This window comes from Schistocerca gregaria, chromosome 3 (genome assembly GCF_023897955.1).
Source record: "Schistocerca gregaria isolate iqSchGreg1 chromosome 3, iqSchGreg1.2, whole genome shotgun sequence".
Taxonomy (NCBI): Eukaryota; Metazoa; Arthropoda; class Insecta; order Orthoptera; family Acrididae; genus Schistocerca; species Schistocerca gregaria.
Window position 1 is genome coordinate 139,488,763 of NC_064922.1, and position 17,863 is coordinate 139,506,625.

Below are 17,863 nucleotides of genomic sequence, written 5' to 3' on the forward strand. Positions count from 1 at the left end.
TTGTCGACGCACACTATTTTTGGGACGAACACAGTCACTGTTAGAGAGAGTGGCAGTGCGCGGAGTCGAATGAACTACATGAATTTCGCGAGTCTGAGTATCCTTGGGTCGATTCCGATTCCGGCGCGAAGCAAAAGGCCAGGAACGGTTTTGAGCGTCCAATCTGAGCTTTTTCTGGCAAACACTCTGAACATGTCCTTTTTTATTACAATAAAAGCAAATAGCTTGGTGTGACGGGCAATTCTCACGCGAATCTTTAGCGGCACACCGCGGGCATGATTTGATCACGGCATTTGCTTGCTGGTGCGGTACACGTGACTGAGAGCCTGGCGGCAGCGGCGCGGCCGGGCGCGAGGACTGTTTACTGCTCCGAGCAGCTCGCCCGGCGGGCCGGTGAACCTGACACACTGTTGGCGAAGTTTCAAATGATTCCTGATCAAAGTCAAGTGTGTCCTGCCGATCCAATATGTCCATCACTTGTTGAAGGGAGGGATTTACAAGTTTCAAAATCTGTTCCCGTATACGAACATCAGAAACGTTCTGTGCAATTGCATCACGTACCATATTATCTGAATAAGGGAGTCCACATTGACACTCAAAAGCACAATCCCTGGTAAGGCCTTGCAAGGTTGCAACCCACTCCCGATTAGTCTGACCTGCCGTACATTTTGTACGAAAGAAGGTATACCTTTTGGCAACTACATTGACCGATTCTTTGAAATATGCATCTAATCCAGACAAAAATTCTTCGTAGGACAGAGTTGCTACGTCGCGTCGGGGAAATAATTTGACTATCACACGGTACGTGGGTCACCCATACGGGAGAAAGGAGAAAAGGCTGGCGCTCGTTACCTTGAATTCTGTAGATGGAATCCAAACTGGCGTGACCACTCCGTCCAGCTTTCCAGTGCAGCATGAAAAGGTCGAAAAGTTGGTGCAACAGCGTGTTGTGGCCGCGTTAGCGGTGGAGCGGCGGCTGCCGCATCGTTTTACATTGCACGTTGACCCTGGACGAGCTTTCCAAGGGCACCCAGTAAGGCTTGCGTCTGCTGATTCTGTAAGCGATAAAATGCGGACAGTACATCTGGAGATTGTGGCAAAGCCATTACACAAGTAAATCAGGGCAATATCGATAAGAACGCGGTTTTGCCTCGTCGCCAATGTTGTGGTTGGTAGGAGAGACAACACCGTGTTACTAGAGGAGGCCGAAAGGCACGCGTTTTAGCTCACGCGGGCTGCCGTGAGGTCTGGAACAGGACAAGGAAATTAGAATTTAGAAAAACGGACGTAGCTGGTGGAATACTTAACTTTAATCCATTAATGACGAACGTCGGTTTTGACGGTACGTATTTCTCAATATCAATAGTAACTGATAATGGCGCCTTGCTAGGTCGTAACTATCGTCTCGGTAAATGAGAGCGTATTTTGTCAGTGAACCATCGCTAGCAAAGTCGGCTGTACAGCTGGGGACGAGTGCTAGGAAGTCTCTCTAGACCTGCCGTGTGGCGGCGATTGGTCTGAAATCACTGATAGAGGCGACACGCGGGTCCTACGTATACTACCGGACCGCGGCTGATTTAAAGGCTACCACTTAGCAAGTGTGGTGTCTGGCGGTGACACCACACATGACATGGACCCGATTAATGTCTGAAGTAGTGCTGGAGGGAACTGACATGATGAATCCCTCAGGGCTGTCCAAAAATCCGTAAGAGTACGGGGGTACGGGGGGAGGGGGGTGGAGAGCTCTTCTGAACAGCACGTTGCAAGGCTTCCCAGATATGCTCAATAAACTTCATGTGTGGTGAGTTTGGTGGCCAGCGGAAGTGTTTAAGCTGAGGAGAGGATTCCAGCAATTCTGGTCGTGTGGGGGGTCGCATTGTATTGGTGGAATTGTCCAAGTACGTCGGAATGCATAATGGGCATGAATGGATGCAGGTGATCAGACAGGATGGTGACGTGCGTGTCGCCTGCCAGAGTCGTATATAGACGTGTCAGGGTTCCCACACCATTACAGAACCTCCACAAGCCTGAATAATCCCCTGCTGGATTCATGGAGTTGCTTCCATGCTCGTACAGGTGCGCTCGATACAATTTGAAACGAGACTCGTTCGACTAGGCAACAAGTTTCCAGTCTTCAACAATCCAGTGTTGGTTTTGACGGGACCAGGCGAGGCGTAAGGCTTTGTGTCGTGCAGTCATCAAGGGTACACGAATGGGCCTTCGGCTCCGAAAGCCCATATCTATGATGTTTCTTTTAATGGTTCACACGCTGACACTTGTAGATGGCCCAGCATCGAAATCTGCAGCAATTTGTGTAAGGGTTGCACTTCTGTCACGTTGAACGATTCCCTTCATTCGTCGATGGTCTCGTTTTGCAAGATCTTTTGCCGGCAGCTGCAATGTCGGAGATTTAATGTTTCAGTGGATTCTTGATATTCATGGTACACTAGGGAAAATCCCCACTTCATGGCTACGTGGGAGATGCTGTGTCCCATCACTCGTGCACCGACTATAACACCACGTTCAAACGTTAACACAATATATTGAGCAATATTTCGGTTTATTTGCGCAGTAAGTAACGTAAAAATTCAAAATAAAGAGTCTCTGAGTACATATTTGACCTCACGACCCTCGGGTTAACGTTTTGCATTCTTGCCGCGACGCCAAACGAAGCGTTGCGCCGACTCGCAACAAAAATTCTATTTTTTCCTAAACGGTTGGCCATTTGGAGATCCTATTTCTGTGGATTTCATGTATAAGGCCTGTATATGTCATACAGGTGGACCAAATCGATGATTACGAGTAGGCGCAGTCCACTTGTGCGTCGATACCGGAATCGCTGGATGCAGTACCGTGGAGTCGCAAATGTCGGGTGCAAAGCTGATTCACTTCGTCCATTCTGTGATTGCCAATCAGTCGGTCATCTCACCGACTAATCTTCATTTAGTAAGTTTCTTTTAAAATTTGGCTAACGGAACAACAAGGAAGTACGTATAATTGTTATCTTGGTAACGGTCAAGGTCACATTATGTAATAGATGAAGAAATCCGTGTGCATTGGCGCTACTCGGATTGGTCTGTTAAAGCTTCACAATCAACGTCGAAGCAATGTACGCGTTTCTCAACACTTTCCTACATCTTGTAATATTTTATTTTGCTCCTAACAGCTTCTACTTTCCTGAGATCGATCGTAGCGTGGTCTCCGGTTTGCAGTATGTCCCTACCCCAGTTACTAGTTTTCTTTGTAAAATTAACGTCTGCGATACGGTGTAGGAGTCTTTCAGCCTACATCTCCTTACAAACTCTACAAACCGCTATGAAGTATATGGCAGAGTTTACTCAGTAAGGTGCCACATATGAGTTTCTACCCGTTCCATTCGCGTATGACTGTTTAAATGTCTTTCCGCGTGTTGTAATTAATCTAATACTGCCTTTGTGGTCCCTATGGGAGCGAAAAGTAGGACAGTATGTCTAGATTCTTCATGTAATACTGGGTTTCAAAGCACCGTAAATACACTGCGGCAAGGGTAACAATCCTCAAATTTCTTACGTGTCTCTCTTCGAGTCAACTGTGCCTACATGGGTTTCCTGACTGGGAATTGGATATCTACCATTCCCTTTTACAGATATTCGCTAAGAGTATGTTGTCTCCAATCTCTACATTTTATTATTATTTCTTACAATAAACCGCACGATTTTGTGCAAATGGGCAAGGCAAGGACTGAACAAGTAAGTAAATAGTTCAGGACATTATAGTGCCAAGACTGATAACAGCACAACATGAAGGAAGTAACTGCACGTGTAGTCCACATGCTGCTTCAGTTATTCGTGCGTTGCCAGCAGGAAGCTGTGGCTCACAAGGCTGGAAAACCATATGAAGACATCCTTAGCATCATTTGCTGATGACAGAAAGTATATAGTCATGGCAAGAAGGCTGACTTATCAACAACTTTTACACTTCGAAGTTTTAGAGCAGTTCCTGATCAGTGCGCTGGGGAGACATTGCTTGCAAGTCTCCGCCAGAAACGTATGGAAGACATCCTCATGACGTCATTCTCAGATAATGTCGGGCAGCCAGGACACGTGGGGACTGACAGTCCGTGATCACAGTCTTGCAGAGGTTGTGAACGTCGTGTGCAAAATGAGGCAGTCGTGTAGCATTTATTGATACTGCTTGTGTTTTCATTCTGACCAGATAAAAAGCCATTGTCTCAGTTCCAAGAAATCTTCATAGCAGTGGCCCTTCGTCTTAGCGGGAATTTCTTTCCTGCTTGCCTACGACTTCACACGGGATGAACTGATGTTGAGAGCAGGGATTACGCTCACCAATTAGTCAGTCAGTTTGGGACACGATCTTAGGCTACTTTACTCCCAGTCACAAAGAAGCGTATTTATTGTTATACTGGATGACTTTTATGCTTTCCGTGTCACGTTTTTCTTGTTTTATACCTACCTTTTACTTTAAGTTTCCGCGTCATTCATTTTACAGTATCTTGAAATCTTCCCGCGATTCAGTCTTTTGATAGCGTATGTGCATTTTTTCTACTAATTTTTAATTTCAAAGTCTTACGGGTTGCCAAATTAATTTATGCACAGTGCTGTAACCGAGTAACTGTAGGTACTTCGGAATTGTCTTGGAGAGGAGCGGTATTCAAACCAATATCCTGCTCCCCTGACGGAATGTTTCAGCTGTTACTGAAAGCGGACCACGGGACGGCACCTTAAACGAGCTATTTAATTATCCATAACAAACTGTAAGAGACGTATTGCCTGTAGGCTTCTGTCTGTGGTTCTTCGGCCGAAGTTTGACAATTTTTATGACGTTCCGCCACTGCGAGATTCTGGCGTTGTCAGTTTCACACATCATTGTTGATGGTGGACTGGAGTTGAGCACGCGGCCAGAGACTATATGTAGCTGTCGGGCCAACGTCTGAGGACTTTTCTATGGTGATTACCACTGTGGTTCTCCTCCTTGATAAACCTAGGATCCGTTTAGCCTGAGGCTTTCCTCTTTCTTTTCAAAACTGCTGTAATGTTACAGGATTTCTGTGACATACCCGAACTTGCAGGTGTGGTAGCTTTTTCCCACAGCAAGAACTTCCATGTCGGCGGCTTTTATTACGTGGTCGCTCTCACACAATGTCGGAAGCGCCATGGCCAGTTTTTCCACCTGTTCCAACCTGGAATGTCGTTACGGTGTTCTGGGGTCCTAGTGTTGATGGGTCGTCCCGTCATCCCCATACAGACTTTTACAAATGTTCAGGGTATGCGGAATATTGCTGGCATTACAAGTTGATCCCTTTTGCCCTTCGACGATTTTAGACATTGTTCGATCTCCTAGGCAGGTTGGTAAATTTTACGCTGTGTTTGATCAATATACCCCTGGTTCTGTCCATCGCTCTGGGAATGTGCGGCAGAAAGGCTGTATCCGATATTTCTTTTTCCAAAGTGACACTCACCCGAAACTTACATTTCGTGACACTTGTTTTGTAACTGGTGCAGTGCCTACTGCTCTTCGGTACGCTGTCCATTTGCTGCACCTCGCGTCTGAGGTGCAGTGGCTCACATACTCGTTTTGCGCGAGATACGAGCATACTGGCCATTCGTCTTTGTGGCCCAGGTCATACCGAGAGAGGTGGCGCAGTGGTTAGCACACTGTACTCGTGACCGGCCATCCTGATTTAGGTTTTGCGTGATTTCCCTAAAGGTTTTGCGTGATTTCCCTAAATCGCTTCAGGCAAATTACGGGGTGTTCCTTTGAAAGGGCACGGCCGACTTCCATCCCCATTCTTCCCCATTCTTCCCTACTCCGATGGAACCGATGATCCCGCTGTTTCGTCCCCCCCCCCCCCCCCCCCCCAAAAAAAAGCAACCAAGCAGCCAGTGGCTCAGGTAATGATTTGACAGTCTGTGCAGGTATCGGTCGGCGGGTGTCGGATTTCGATACGCGCTGTGTTCATGGTTCTCAGTATTCCTCGTAACCAGCACATCTATAAGGGGAAGCCGTTGGTCCTTTTCTACGTCTGCAGTATTTTGTGTTGTAATAGAGACTGTTAGTATGTCTTACGAAATCACTGAGCTGTTGCTCACCACGACTGCACACGATGGAGGTGTCGTCCACGTACCTAAGTGTGGGGAAAACCGACCGTTGAAACCGGTACCGGTCTTTTCGTTCTGAATAATGGATATTTTTTTGGCCTCGGTTGTAACAGGCTTTTAATTTTTTACAAATAACTGCGTAAGAAACGGGCATATCAATTGTTCAGGGTAACAGTGCTCGAAGTTTTGAATTTTAAATCAAACTGTTTTTAAAAACAAGTGAAGTTTCCATTGCTTTAAAATACTGAGTTGTTATTGGAACTGAGGAAAGCGAACCGGCCTGAGTGGCCGTGCGGTTCTAGGCGCTACAGTCAGGAACCGCGCGAGCGCTACGGTCGCAGGTTCGAATCCTGCCTCGGGCGTGGATGTGTGTGATGTCCTTAGGTCAGTTAGGTTTAAGTAGTTATAAGTTCTAGGGGACTGATGACCACAGCATTTAAGTCCCACAGTAGACAGAGCCATTTGAACCATTTCTTTGGGAAAAGCGATCTACACTGTTTTAGTAGCAACTACAATAAGAAAAGAGCAACAAACACATGACATGAGAATCGGTACAGCATTTCAGAGACAAAGCACTTGCTGCCTTGCGGTGTGGCCTGTTAAACGATAGGCGTGTACGTGCAACGTGGAAGACTCGTTCCCACCTACATATTAACTGATTAAGCTGTTTGGGTTTCATAGAAATTCTCTGTTGACATTGTACTCTTTAAAATCATTGTTCACTTTAAGACCAATGTTACGTGTGAAGTTTTACTTTTGTCTTTTTGAATGCATAGTTCATTCTAATATCGTTGTCTTGGAATATCATTTCATAGGAATAGTTAATCTCCCCATCCCACTGTTTAAAGATTTACCAGTACACATTACCACATTGCACCATATGGTATGCAACTGTTTAAATATTGTTAGGAAAATTTATGTATAAATAGAAATCTAGCTTAGCTGTTGACTGCTTGCTATTTGCTGTTGTGCTTTCGTGAAATATGCAACAATGCTGTCAAGACTCGAGGTGAGTAGCAATTTTGATTAGGGCCAGATAATTGTTCTACTCCAGTTGTACAATTAATATAATAACGACTTGTATTCAGAGCATTTGCAGTTCAGTTCAAATTAGGTTCCGTTTAGTCAAAGGTTAGCACACGAGTTTAAGTTGGATAACACTTCGGTGGGTACATAGTTTTGGTAGTATGTAGACTTTTATAGAGGGGGAGGTAAATTTGAGCGAAATTTCATACAGAAACATATAGTGGGTAGCTTACAATGTAACTGTTGTGATGGCGACCGGAACAGTCGCGGCGTAATAGTGACGGAAACGCGGCGGACCGGCCTGTAAACATCAACACAACGGAAGAGGACGGACACGACCAACGAAGGACCTTACGACAACAACAAGAATGGACAACAGTCAAGAAACCCAAACAAGACAACCACGTCCACTCGTAAAGGAAACACGAAAAGTCAATACGCTGTCTAATGCGATGCGATATGTCCTGAGACGTACGCAAGGTTAGACTGGCAGGCTGAGCTTTTTTTTTCCTTTATTATTGATTTACAATTCCCCCAGAAGGGGGCGGGCTGGCAGCAGCTTAGTACGCTGCTCTACAGCCTACAAACTTTTATTTTAATAAACGGAAGAAGAAAAGAAACAAGAGCAACAGATGATAAAGCGGTGACGTCAAGTGTAAAATGGCGGAAAAAGGCGGAAAGTTAAAACAGAAAGCAAAAGAGGTTGGCAATGTCGATAAAATACATTGGAATCGGACAAGTAACATAGTAGACACACAATTAAAAAAACATGGCGACAGTCTGGTTTCTGTTCGCAAGAGATAAAAAATCACAGCCAGCGACAGTATGATGGCTGTTCGCTACACGTCCCTAAAGACACACCACGGAACACTCACTGGAAAATACACACTGTAAAATACTGCACGTAAAACGGTGGCACAAATACGACACTACCGAGCCAAAGGCAGATGGGGGGCGGGACCTGGAGGACGGGGAAAAAGCAAGGAGGGAGGAGAGGAGCAAACGAAAGGGGGGGAACCAAGGAGGAAGAGGACTCATAAGGGGGGAGAGGGGCAGGCAGACGCTAGAGGGAATAGGAAGAGGCAGAGGAGGGAAATGCAAAAGGACTCGGGGGAGAGAAGGGGTAGCGAGAGGGGAGGTGTGGAAAAAAGATGAAGGAAGGGAGGGAGAGGGAGCCCAGGAAAAGGACAGAGGAAAGGAGGGGGAGTGAGGATCATAGTTGATAGGAGGGATAAATGGAGGAAGAGAGGGCATCATCCGGGAGGGGGAGTTGATGAAAGCCACCTTGGGAAAGGAGATGTAGGGTGTAGAGATGGAGGGTAGGGGGGATACAACAGTGAAGACGTGGTAGGGGGTGGGGATGGGAGAGCAGAGGAGCAACCAGGGGGTGAGGGGGATCAAGGAGGCGGGAGGTGTACATGATGGGGATATGTTCGAGGAATAGGAGCAGATGGGGGAAAGGGATGAGATCATAGAGGATCCGCGTGGGGGACGGGAGGCGTATATGGAAGGCAAGGCGAAGTGCATGACGCTCAAGGATCTGGAGGGACTTACTGAATTTGTGGTGGTGGGGGGGGGGGGCAGATATCCATGCAGTACTGGCATAGCAGAGGATGGGATGGATTAAGGATTTGTAAGTGTGGAGGATGGTAGAGGGGTGCAACCTCTATGTCCGGCCAGAGAGGAGTTTGAGGAGTCGGAGGCAGTGGTGGGCTTTGGATTGGATGGAGCGGAGATGAGAGATCCAGGTGAGGTGACGATCAATGGTGAGGCCAAGGTAGGTGAGGGTGGGGGTGAGGCGGACAGGACGGGCGCAGACAGTAAGGGAGAAATCCAGGAGCCGGAAGGAGCGAGTGGTGTGACCTATGATGATTGTCTGGGTCTTGGAAGGATTGATTGTCAGGAGCCACTGGTTACACCATGCAGCAAAAAGATCAAGGTGATTCTGGAGAAGGCGTTGGGACCGTTGGAGGGTAGGATCGAGGGCGAGGAATGCGGTGTCATGAGCATATTGCAAGAGGTGTCTGGAGGGGGGTTGGGGCACATCTGACATGTACAGGAGGTAGAGGAGAGGGGAGAGGACAGAGCACTGTGGCACATCGGCAGAGTGGTAGAAGGTGTGGGAAGTGGCATTATGGAAGGTAACATAGGAGGGGCGGTGGGAGAGGAAGGAGGCTATCAGATGGATGTAATTAATAGGAAGGGCGTAGGTTTGGAGATTAAACAGGACACCGGGATGCCAGACACGGTCGTAGGCCTTTTTGAGGTCAAGGGAGACAAAAATGGTGGAGAGACGGGAGTTAAGCTGGAGGGAGAGGAGATGAGTGAGGCGGAGGAGTGTGTCATCAGCAGAGAAGGAAGGTCGAAGGCCACATTGGGTGGTGGGGAGGAGGTGGTTTTGGCTGAGGTGGTGATGGATGCGCTGGGAAAGGATGGATTCCAAGAGCTTGCTGAACACCAATGTGAGACAGATAGGATGATAGGAAGAGGCATCAGATTCAGGCTTGTTGGGTTTGAGAACATCAGGATACGGGAGGTTTTCCACAGGTTGGGATAGAAGCCAGTGGCAAGGATGACATTGTAGAGGGCGGCAAGGATTGAAAGGAAGGAGGGAGGGCAGTGTTTGAGGTGGCGGTAGGTAATGCAGTCGTGGCCGGGAGCAGTGTTGCGTTTAGTGTGGAGTGTGAGGCCGATGTCCTGTGTAGTGATGGGAGTGTGAAGTTCAGATGCTGGTGTGTGGCCCAAGTCCTGGAAGCTAGGAGCAAGGGGAGGAACAGAGGTATTTGTACGGTCCATGACGTCAGGGAAGAGGGAATAATCAAAATGGGGATCATCTGGAATGGAAAAAAACATCGGAAAGGTGAGAGGCAAAGTGGTTGACCATACTGAGGTTGTCAGGAAAGGGACGGTCATTAAGGAGGAGAGGATACTGGGGGGGCGGGGCGGTTCCCAGTAAGGTGGTGGAAAGCAGACAAATACTTGGAAGAGTGTATGGGGAGTGTGGTGTTGAGTTGGGTACTTGCCTGGCGCCAGGGACGGCGTTTCTTCGCTGTAAGCAGGTTGCAGATGTGTCGCTGTAATTGCCAGTGGCGGTAAGTGTACCCGGTCATGAGTGCGGAGAAAAGAGCGGTAGAGGCGGTGGGACTCTGGAAGGAGGAGGACGGCCTGTGGAGGCGGGGCGGGGCAGTGAGGGTGGATGGCTTTGGTGGGGATATGGGTGGTGACGGCGTCAGACAAGGTCTGGTGCAGGAAGGCAGCAGTGCGAGAGACGTCATCAGGAGATTGAAGGGTAAGGTCGTGGCCGGCAACCTGGGTGTGAATGGAGTCCCGGTAGGCATCCCAGTGGGCATGGGAGTAATCATGGACAAGTTTAGGAGGGATGTCAAGGCGAGGAGTGTTGCGGGGATGGCGACCATTAGAGATAGTGAGGAGAACAGGAGCATGGTCACTGCCAATAAGGACAAGGACATCTGCAGTGATGCACCCAAGAAGGTTGGAAGAGGCACGGACCGCATCAGGAGTGGTGTTGGATTCAGGCCGGGTGTGCTGAGGCAAGGGAACCAGGTCTCCCTGGAGGGTGGTGAGAAACTGATGCCACCGCTGGAGGTCGGCAGGATCACGGCTGTGGATATTGAGGTCTACAGCAATCACGTAGGTTGAAAAGGTGTTTACAATATGGGGGTGCAAGGGCGGACATAAATGGTGGCACAGGTGTTTGATGGTAAGGGTGGGGAAGAAGAGTCTGAGGGTGAGATGCTCGGCAGGATTGTTAAGGAGAGGTTGGGGCCGGACAGGGAGGTGCTTGAGGTGGCCAATAGCAACTCTGCCACGCGCCAGAGGGTACGGGTTATCAGTGTGGTGAAGGATGTAAGGAGCCATAGAGATGGAGATACAGGATTGAAGGAAGGTTTCATTGAGAACGAAGGCATCCACGCGGTGTTGACGGAGGGTGTGGAGGAAGAGGAGTTTGTGGGTGGGCAGGGAGCGAATGTTGTGGTAGAGGTTCTTGTACCATGGGAGGAGAGAGTTAGACGAGGGTAGTGAGGGGGGTGAAAGTGAAGTGGGCCTGGTTGTGGGAGTATGTGGCATAGGTGGTAAGATGGAAGATGGAACGGGCAGCGAAGGCGATTTGGGAAAGGCTGTGGGAGTGCTGGAAGGGGTGGATGTTTTGGAGCACTTTGGTGATGAAACGGATGTTGTCCTCTGCAGTAGGTGGAGGGCGGAGCGAGTTGTTGGGGTGGATGGGGTCATCAACAGGACGGACAGGAATGGTGAGCTCAGGGGTGACTGGAGGAGGTTTTGCTTTACACTTCGAGGAGTAGGTAGGGTGTGGTTCATTGCAAGTGTTGCAGGAGGGGGGGAGAGGTGAGGTTGGGGCAATTCTTAAGGAAGTGTGAAGCTTTGCAGTGGGGACAAGTAGGGGGGTTCTTGCAGGCAGAGGTAACGTGGTCATGGTACGTGAGACAGCGTTGGCAGCGGTAGGATTGGACTGGGGAATGGGAGGGGTCCACCTTATGACGGCGATTGTAGATGAGGTCTCCCTCAGTGAGGAGGTGATCAATGGAGGAGGAGGATTCGGTGAATATCCGCATGAGAAAAGTCGGCCCGGCATCATCGAAGATGTGACGGGCTGAGCGGATTTCAATGTCAGGCCGGGAGTTGAGTTCCGCCAACACCTCAGACTCTCCGTGATCACGGGGCTAAGTTTCGTCGGGTGTCGGGGAGGCTGAGGCTGATGGGGAGAGGACGGGATGTGGTAGGGGGTGAGGGTTGCACGTCAGCCAAATTGGATACGGGAAATGCGGGAGAGGAGATCGGTGTGGAAGGAAGAATTTGGGGTTTAATGAGGACCGAGTCATTGCGAGGAATCAGAAGGGAGATGGGGGCATTGGGGTAGTATTTCCAGATGGATAGGGTGAAGGAGCAGGCATCAAGGAATTGAGGGTCAAGATTGGAGAGGACAAAGGTGTGGGTGGCAGGTGTGGCAGGGGCAGGGGCCGGGGTGGGTGGGTCACGGGGATTGGGGGTTTTTTTGGAGGAGATTTCGGGGAAAGGGTCTACATTTGGGCACTTTGAAGGTTTCGTGGTCAGGACTGGGTGGAGAGGGGCCTGGGGGGCGGGTTGCAGGGGGAGACGGCGGGGGGCAGGACCACCCTGAGCAGTGGATGACGCAGAGGGAGTGGGTGTAGGTGTCACAGAGACAGTGGAACGTCGAGCCGAAATCCGTGCTGGCTTGGAGCCCGTCGGAGGCGGTGCAGGGAGCAGTGGAAAGTCAGTAGCTCTGAATGGGGCGACAGTGATAGGGGAGGGGGAGTTGAGTGTGGTTACAGCCAAAAGTGGCGCAGGGGTGGAGTGGACAGGGAGAGAAGGAAGGACGGGAAGTGGGGTGGAGGGTGAACTCCATGTGATGGTGGTTGGAGCACTGGAAGGAGAGGTGAAAATGATAGTGGTGGTGGGTTGGGACATGGTGACGGCGTGCGAGAAAGGCGGCGGCGGCGGCGGCGGCGGCGAGCACCAGCAGGCGGCGACCGAGCGGCGGCGGCGGCGGTGCGGAGGCAGGCGGTGACGACGACGGCGACAGCAGGCAGCGACCTGCAGGCGGCGGCGAGGAGGACCCGACGGCGAGCAGACGACACGGCAAGGAAATGATGGGGCTCTTCCACGTGCAGGCTGAGCGACAGGCAGATGCTTAAGTGCTCTATCGGGGACGCCGCTATTGGCCGCTGCAACCACGTGTTCCACTGTGGCCCCTTCACTCTTAATGTGGGCCAGGAGGCCCGCGCCGTCACAGCCTACGGCGCGATGGTGGGGGATTCAAATCCCCCCGGGCCGCGATACCAGAGTAACAATAAAATGTCCACAATGTTTCTTGGAAGCTAAGGTACATTTGATTGATATATGTTGAAACGTCCCCTTAGAAAAATTATACATGACTGTGCTTAAACTGACACATAATATATTATTTAGCACAAAGCAATCTGACTTTCAATAATCCCTACAAAATAATGGCCCTGACTAACACTAACCTATGCCTTTCACAAATCACTTACCTCAAAAAAATCTTCGTTGCTCGAACTACTGCAATTCAGCGAGCGCCACTACTGCCAGCTAAATAAAAGATTCAAACTACGGAAAGCACTAACTACTGATAGGCATAGTTAGCGAATGAAAGATTTTAATACAGAACAAACAATGTACTTACCTTAATAGTCATAATATATATAGCAGTTCATGACATCCAGTCTTACAAATTTCAAAACTCCACCATCTCTCTCCCCACATCCACCACCGCTGGCGGCTCACCTCCAACTGCGCAACGCTACGCGCTGTTAACATCCAGCTGCCCAACACTACAATGGCGAGTATTACAACAATACCAACCAGCCACTGACTGCACACAGCACAGCCAGTGATTTTTCATACAGAGCGCTATGTGGCGTTACCAATAAAACAACCTAAACAGCCTACTTACAATGTCTAGTTTTTTGACGTGCTGTAAACTAGCGTTAATAACTGAACCCTTCTTTTTGTGATTGTTTCAGGGTGAGAAATAACTGTCATCCAATGGTGACGAATCAGGGAAATCATCAACTTGTGACTTCTCGCTGTAGCCACGCCTGTCTCTCCACCGTAGCAATTTTTTGCTGGACGCAGTGAGATCGATTTCTGCTGCTGCCCCAACCCAATATCGAGCTTTATGTCGTACTCTTCACTAATATGTTTCTATCTTTTTTCGAAATCTACTGTCAAAAGAAACCTTAAATAGATTGGTTCAGAAACAAGTTACTTTGAGCAGTTTTAAGTGATGGTAACTTGTAGACGGAAAGAACTGGTGTAACCAAAAACCAGTTGTTTCTGTGATAACCCCCACCTCTGACCAGTACATCTTAAGTTTTCAAGGTGACAAATCTAGCGCCTGTGCTTCGAATTCTGCCGTGAACAAATTAGCCACGATTAGCTAAGTGGAGTGACCATGGCGACGCCATTCATAGCAATCGCCATTTTGCATAAAGTAGCTCGTGGTAAGGCATACGTGAAAGATGCTCGTAATCCCATACGAAAAAACCAGTCCGATATGCTAGTTACTGAAGTGCCTCTCAGTGATTCTCAGGAAGACATCCGGCAGGTAAGCCTGAAGCTAAACGGATCCTGGACTCCCATGCCGCAGTGGACGACCGCTGCAGGTAACAAGCGGAAAACCACAGCGTTAACGAACAAGGAAAATCTCTCAGACGTTGGCGCGAGAGGTACATAAATTATAATCTGCGGCCGTGAGCTCGACAGCAGTCCTACAGCAGCAGTGGAGGACGAAGATTTAACAATGCCAGCCACGTCAGAATAATCGTCGAACAAACTTTGATTGAAGTACCCTAGACAATAGCCACAGCTAATATATCAAGTGGCCACGAAAACCCAAGACTTTTCGAAACCGTAAGAGTAGTGGGATTTCTTCTAATTTTTCTCTCGTTAAAGAAACGTTTCTATCTTGTGTATGTCACCAAAAAGCTGTTATAAACCTAATATATTTCGTCATCATTTGGCAGATTAAAAATGCTTAAAGTGGTATGTGCCACAATCCACAAAGCTATAGTACATCACCTCAAAATAATACTGTTACGTAATTAATATTTCGTTTGTTTCCAGCTATATGTCTGTAGTCATGGTACACATCAAAATCCCCACGTCACATTACTTTAGCAGGGTGCTACATGAGCCAGAACAAAACTGCGTAGCAAATTGGTAAAGTCAAATATGGTACTATAATTTTCTTCTGCATTTGAAAGGAAATAATGGTGCAACGACTCCTGTTGAATTCTCGGAAGAGAGTGGCAGTCATGCGTTAATGTGTGGTATCACGAGTCGATATCATCCCTCAAGCGTCACGAAGTTGTCAACGGAATTTCAAGGTTCCATTCGACGCCGATATCGGTTGCGCAGGATCTGGCGGAACCAATGATGTGCGACCGCTGAGCCACGCCTCCAGCGACCTAGACTTCCCTGCCGCCGCGATATAGGACAGCTCCCGGCAGCGGCGCAGCTACTCGCACTTGGGGCCTGTTCGTTACATCATCATGGTTCATGCGTAGCTCAGAGAAGCTCATCACTGTAGCCGTTGTAATAGCTGGACTCATCTCCTTCCGCATTATTTGTAATGAGCTCTCATATGGTTGGAGGAATACAATTAAAGTGAATCGTCTGTCTTCTTTGTTAACTTGTTCGCTAATCAGTTCTGCTCCTGTACAATTGTCCTATGACAACTGTTGCTGCACCACTCTGTACACAGTGGTAAGGCTAGGCGGCGTGAACGCTTCCACGCTTCCAACAAGTCTGAATGCTGGTAGATCAGCTCTGGAACCGGCAATCACAATAGAAATGGACGTTCTTGCGCTGAAAGACCGTTCTATGACAGTCGAGACGCTAGTGGCGAAAATGTGTATCACTCAAGGCCAGTTGTCAACATCTAGATCGACATTTTTGACCTGACAAAAGTCGCCACACACAGATTTTTTCGCGATTGCTCACAGCACTAGACGAGGGCCACTTGCTTTCCCAGGATTAACAACATAGGGAGGATGTTAAGTAAGGCTACAAAGTTCAGGTGATTCCTGAAAAAAAGACGTTCATATCAACTTAAGTATGAACAATGTTATTTTCTGAGTTCAGTTAAAATGAAACACAATTGTTTGTTATTCGCTTCAAAAACAACTCGTGATTTTTTCGGATATGGTCAAGTACTGCAAACGGACGTGAAGCTGCAAAGACTTGCAAAGTCACTTGCTCTGATAGACTGTACCACCCTAACTCAAAATCTTTGTATCTATTGCAAGATACCCATTTACTGTCACTAACGAAAGTAAACATGCAATTTCAGATCTCAGGCCACTCGTGTGAAGTATGAACTTTCATAAAATTTAAGGTTCGCCAACAGCTAAAGCCCTTCTTCACAGGAAAGATCAGACAGAACTGGAAAATTTCATATGACTGAATAATTATTTATCATGTTTAAAGTAAATCAATCAGATTATGCAATATCAAAACATGGTATCACAAAGTAAAATAAAAAAAATAGATTGTGGGCTGTGTACGTCAGCGATGAGATATTTTTAAAATTAAGTTTCATTTCTATCACTACCCGCTTTATGCAGCTTTCAACATCAACAACAAAAACAACACTGAAATATCCTCAAGAAACATAATTCGTTCTACTGTATTCTACAATGAAAGTGACTGCGTGGTGAGTTAGAACACGACAGGACACAAAGTATTCATTTTCACTTAAATTGACATAATACAAACGAAGAAGGGGAACACCCTAATACAAAACCTGCCTGCTGGCTCAGCACTGAACTCACCAGAACACGTTAAAATGATATAACTTCGCTCATCGTGGTAATTATATGGGAAGTGAAAGACGGTAAAACGAACGTATGGCCTAATGCATTCAAACTGGGCTCAAGCATCAAGATAAACTTCACAGAGAAATTAACCATCACCATAAACATGCAGTTACGGCAAAGAGATTTATCCCGACTGAACAACTGAACCAAGTATAACATATGAGAACTCGCGTCAACAACACACATGATGAAAGAACACGTGGGTGAATAAATCACGCATTGAGCAACACCTTCTTGAAACAGATAAAATCATGAAGACATGACCACGAAAGTTACACTGTATCTTCAGGAAGCTGCGAATAGATAAGGGAGACCAATGAAGCTGAAGGCTCCACTGGTTCATGCCACACCTTGTCCCCACAAACAATAAATGTTACCACAGTCTCAGCAAATAATGAAAATATAGGTGCTCAAATAGCACGTTAGACGCTTATCATTAAATCTAATCAGGATCACAATCTGAAATACAGAAATCCGAGCTGAGGCCCCACTGAATGAAGAACACGGGGAAAAATGTGACGAAGCACACACAGGAATTGGTACAGCAAGTCACATGTAAAGCTTTGGCAAGAATGCACATAGAATAGAAAGAAACATATGCACACGAAGTCGCAATTACTTTCACATTTACACAAGGTCAAGATCGTCCTAACTTGGCTTAATCATCACGTGGTGGGCAACATTTCACGCTACTATGTTCCGAAGGAATTCAGTTAACGCAGATTACCGAACAAATCGAAATCGCTGATATTAGAGAAACGTTATGTATTTAAATGAACACATCCAGGAAAATGAGATACAAAGCCTGAATTACGCTGAAGAAGTTTCACGTTCACAACGACTTTATAGTAGCAAGACTGCGCTTGAAAACTCCGAACCAGACTCGGCAACAGCTGAGGCTGAACTGATGTAGTCAATAGCCATCAGCAGCCGGCGGGAGTGACCGAGCGATTCTAGGCGCTTCAGTCTGGAACCGCGCTACCGCTACGGTCGCAGGTTCGAATCCTGCCTCGGGCATGGATGTGTGTGATCTCATTAGGTTAGTTAGGTTTAGGTAGTTTTAAGTTCTAGGGGAATGATGACCTGAGATGTTAAGGCCCATAGTGCTCATTTGAACCATTTGAATAGCCGTCAGCAGGGTGCCTCTCTAGCGACAGGCCCAGACCAATGTCCGGATGAAACGGAAATACTAACTGGAGGGGTCGTTTCCGCTACCAACATACCAAAAAAGACGCGGGCAATGGTGTAGGCCTCTTTGCGCGGTAAAATGAACAGTAACTTGGTTATCCTGTACCCATCATCACACGGAAAGTTGCTGGTCAACTGTATGCCTTGGAGATC

At 47.7% G+C, this 17,863-nt stretch overlaps 1 long non-coding RNA gene across 1 annotated transcript in view; it reads left to right on the forward strand.

The window, feature by feature from the left end:
- LOC126354617 (uncharacterized) overlaps positions 1–13,906 on the forward strand; it is a 121,648-nt gene extending 107,742 nt beyond the window's left edge. Inside the window, exon 2 of the long non-coding RNA XR_007565361.1 lies at positions 13,667–13,906. This is a non-coding gene — a long non-coding RNA (uncharacterized LOC126354617). The remainder of the gene's footprint in view (positions 1–13,666) is intronic.
- Positions 13,907–17,863: the final 3,957 nt, after the last annotated feature.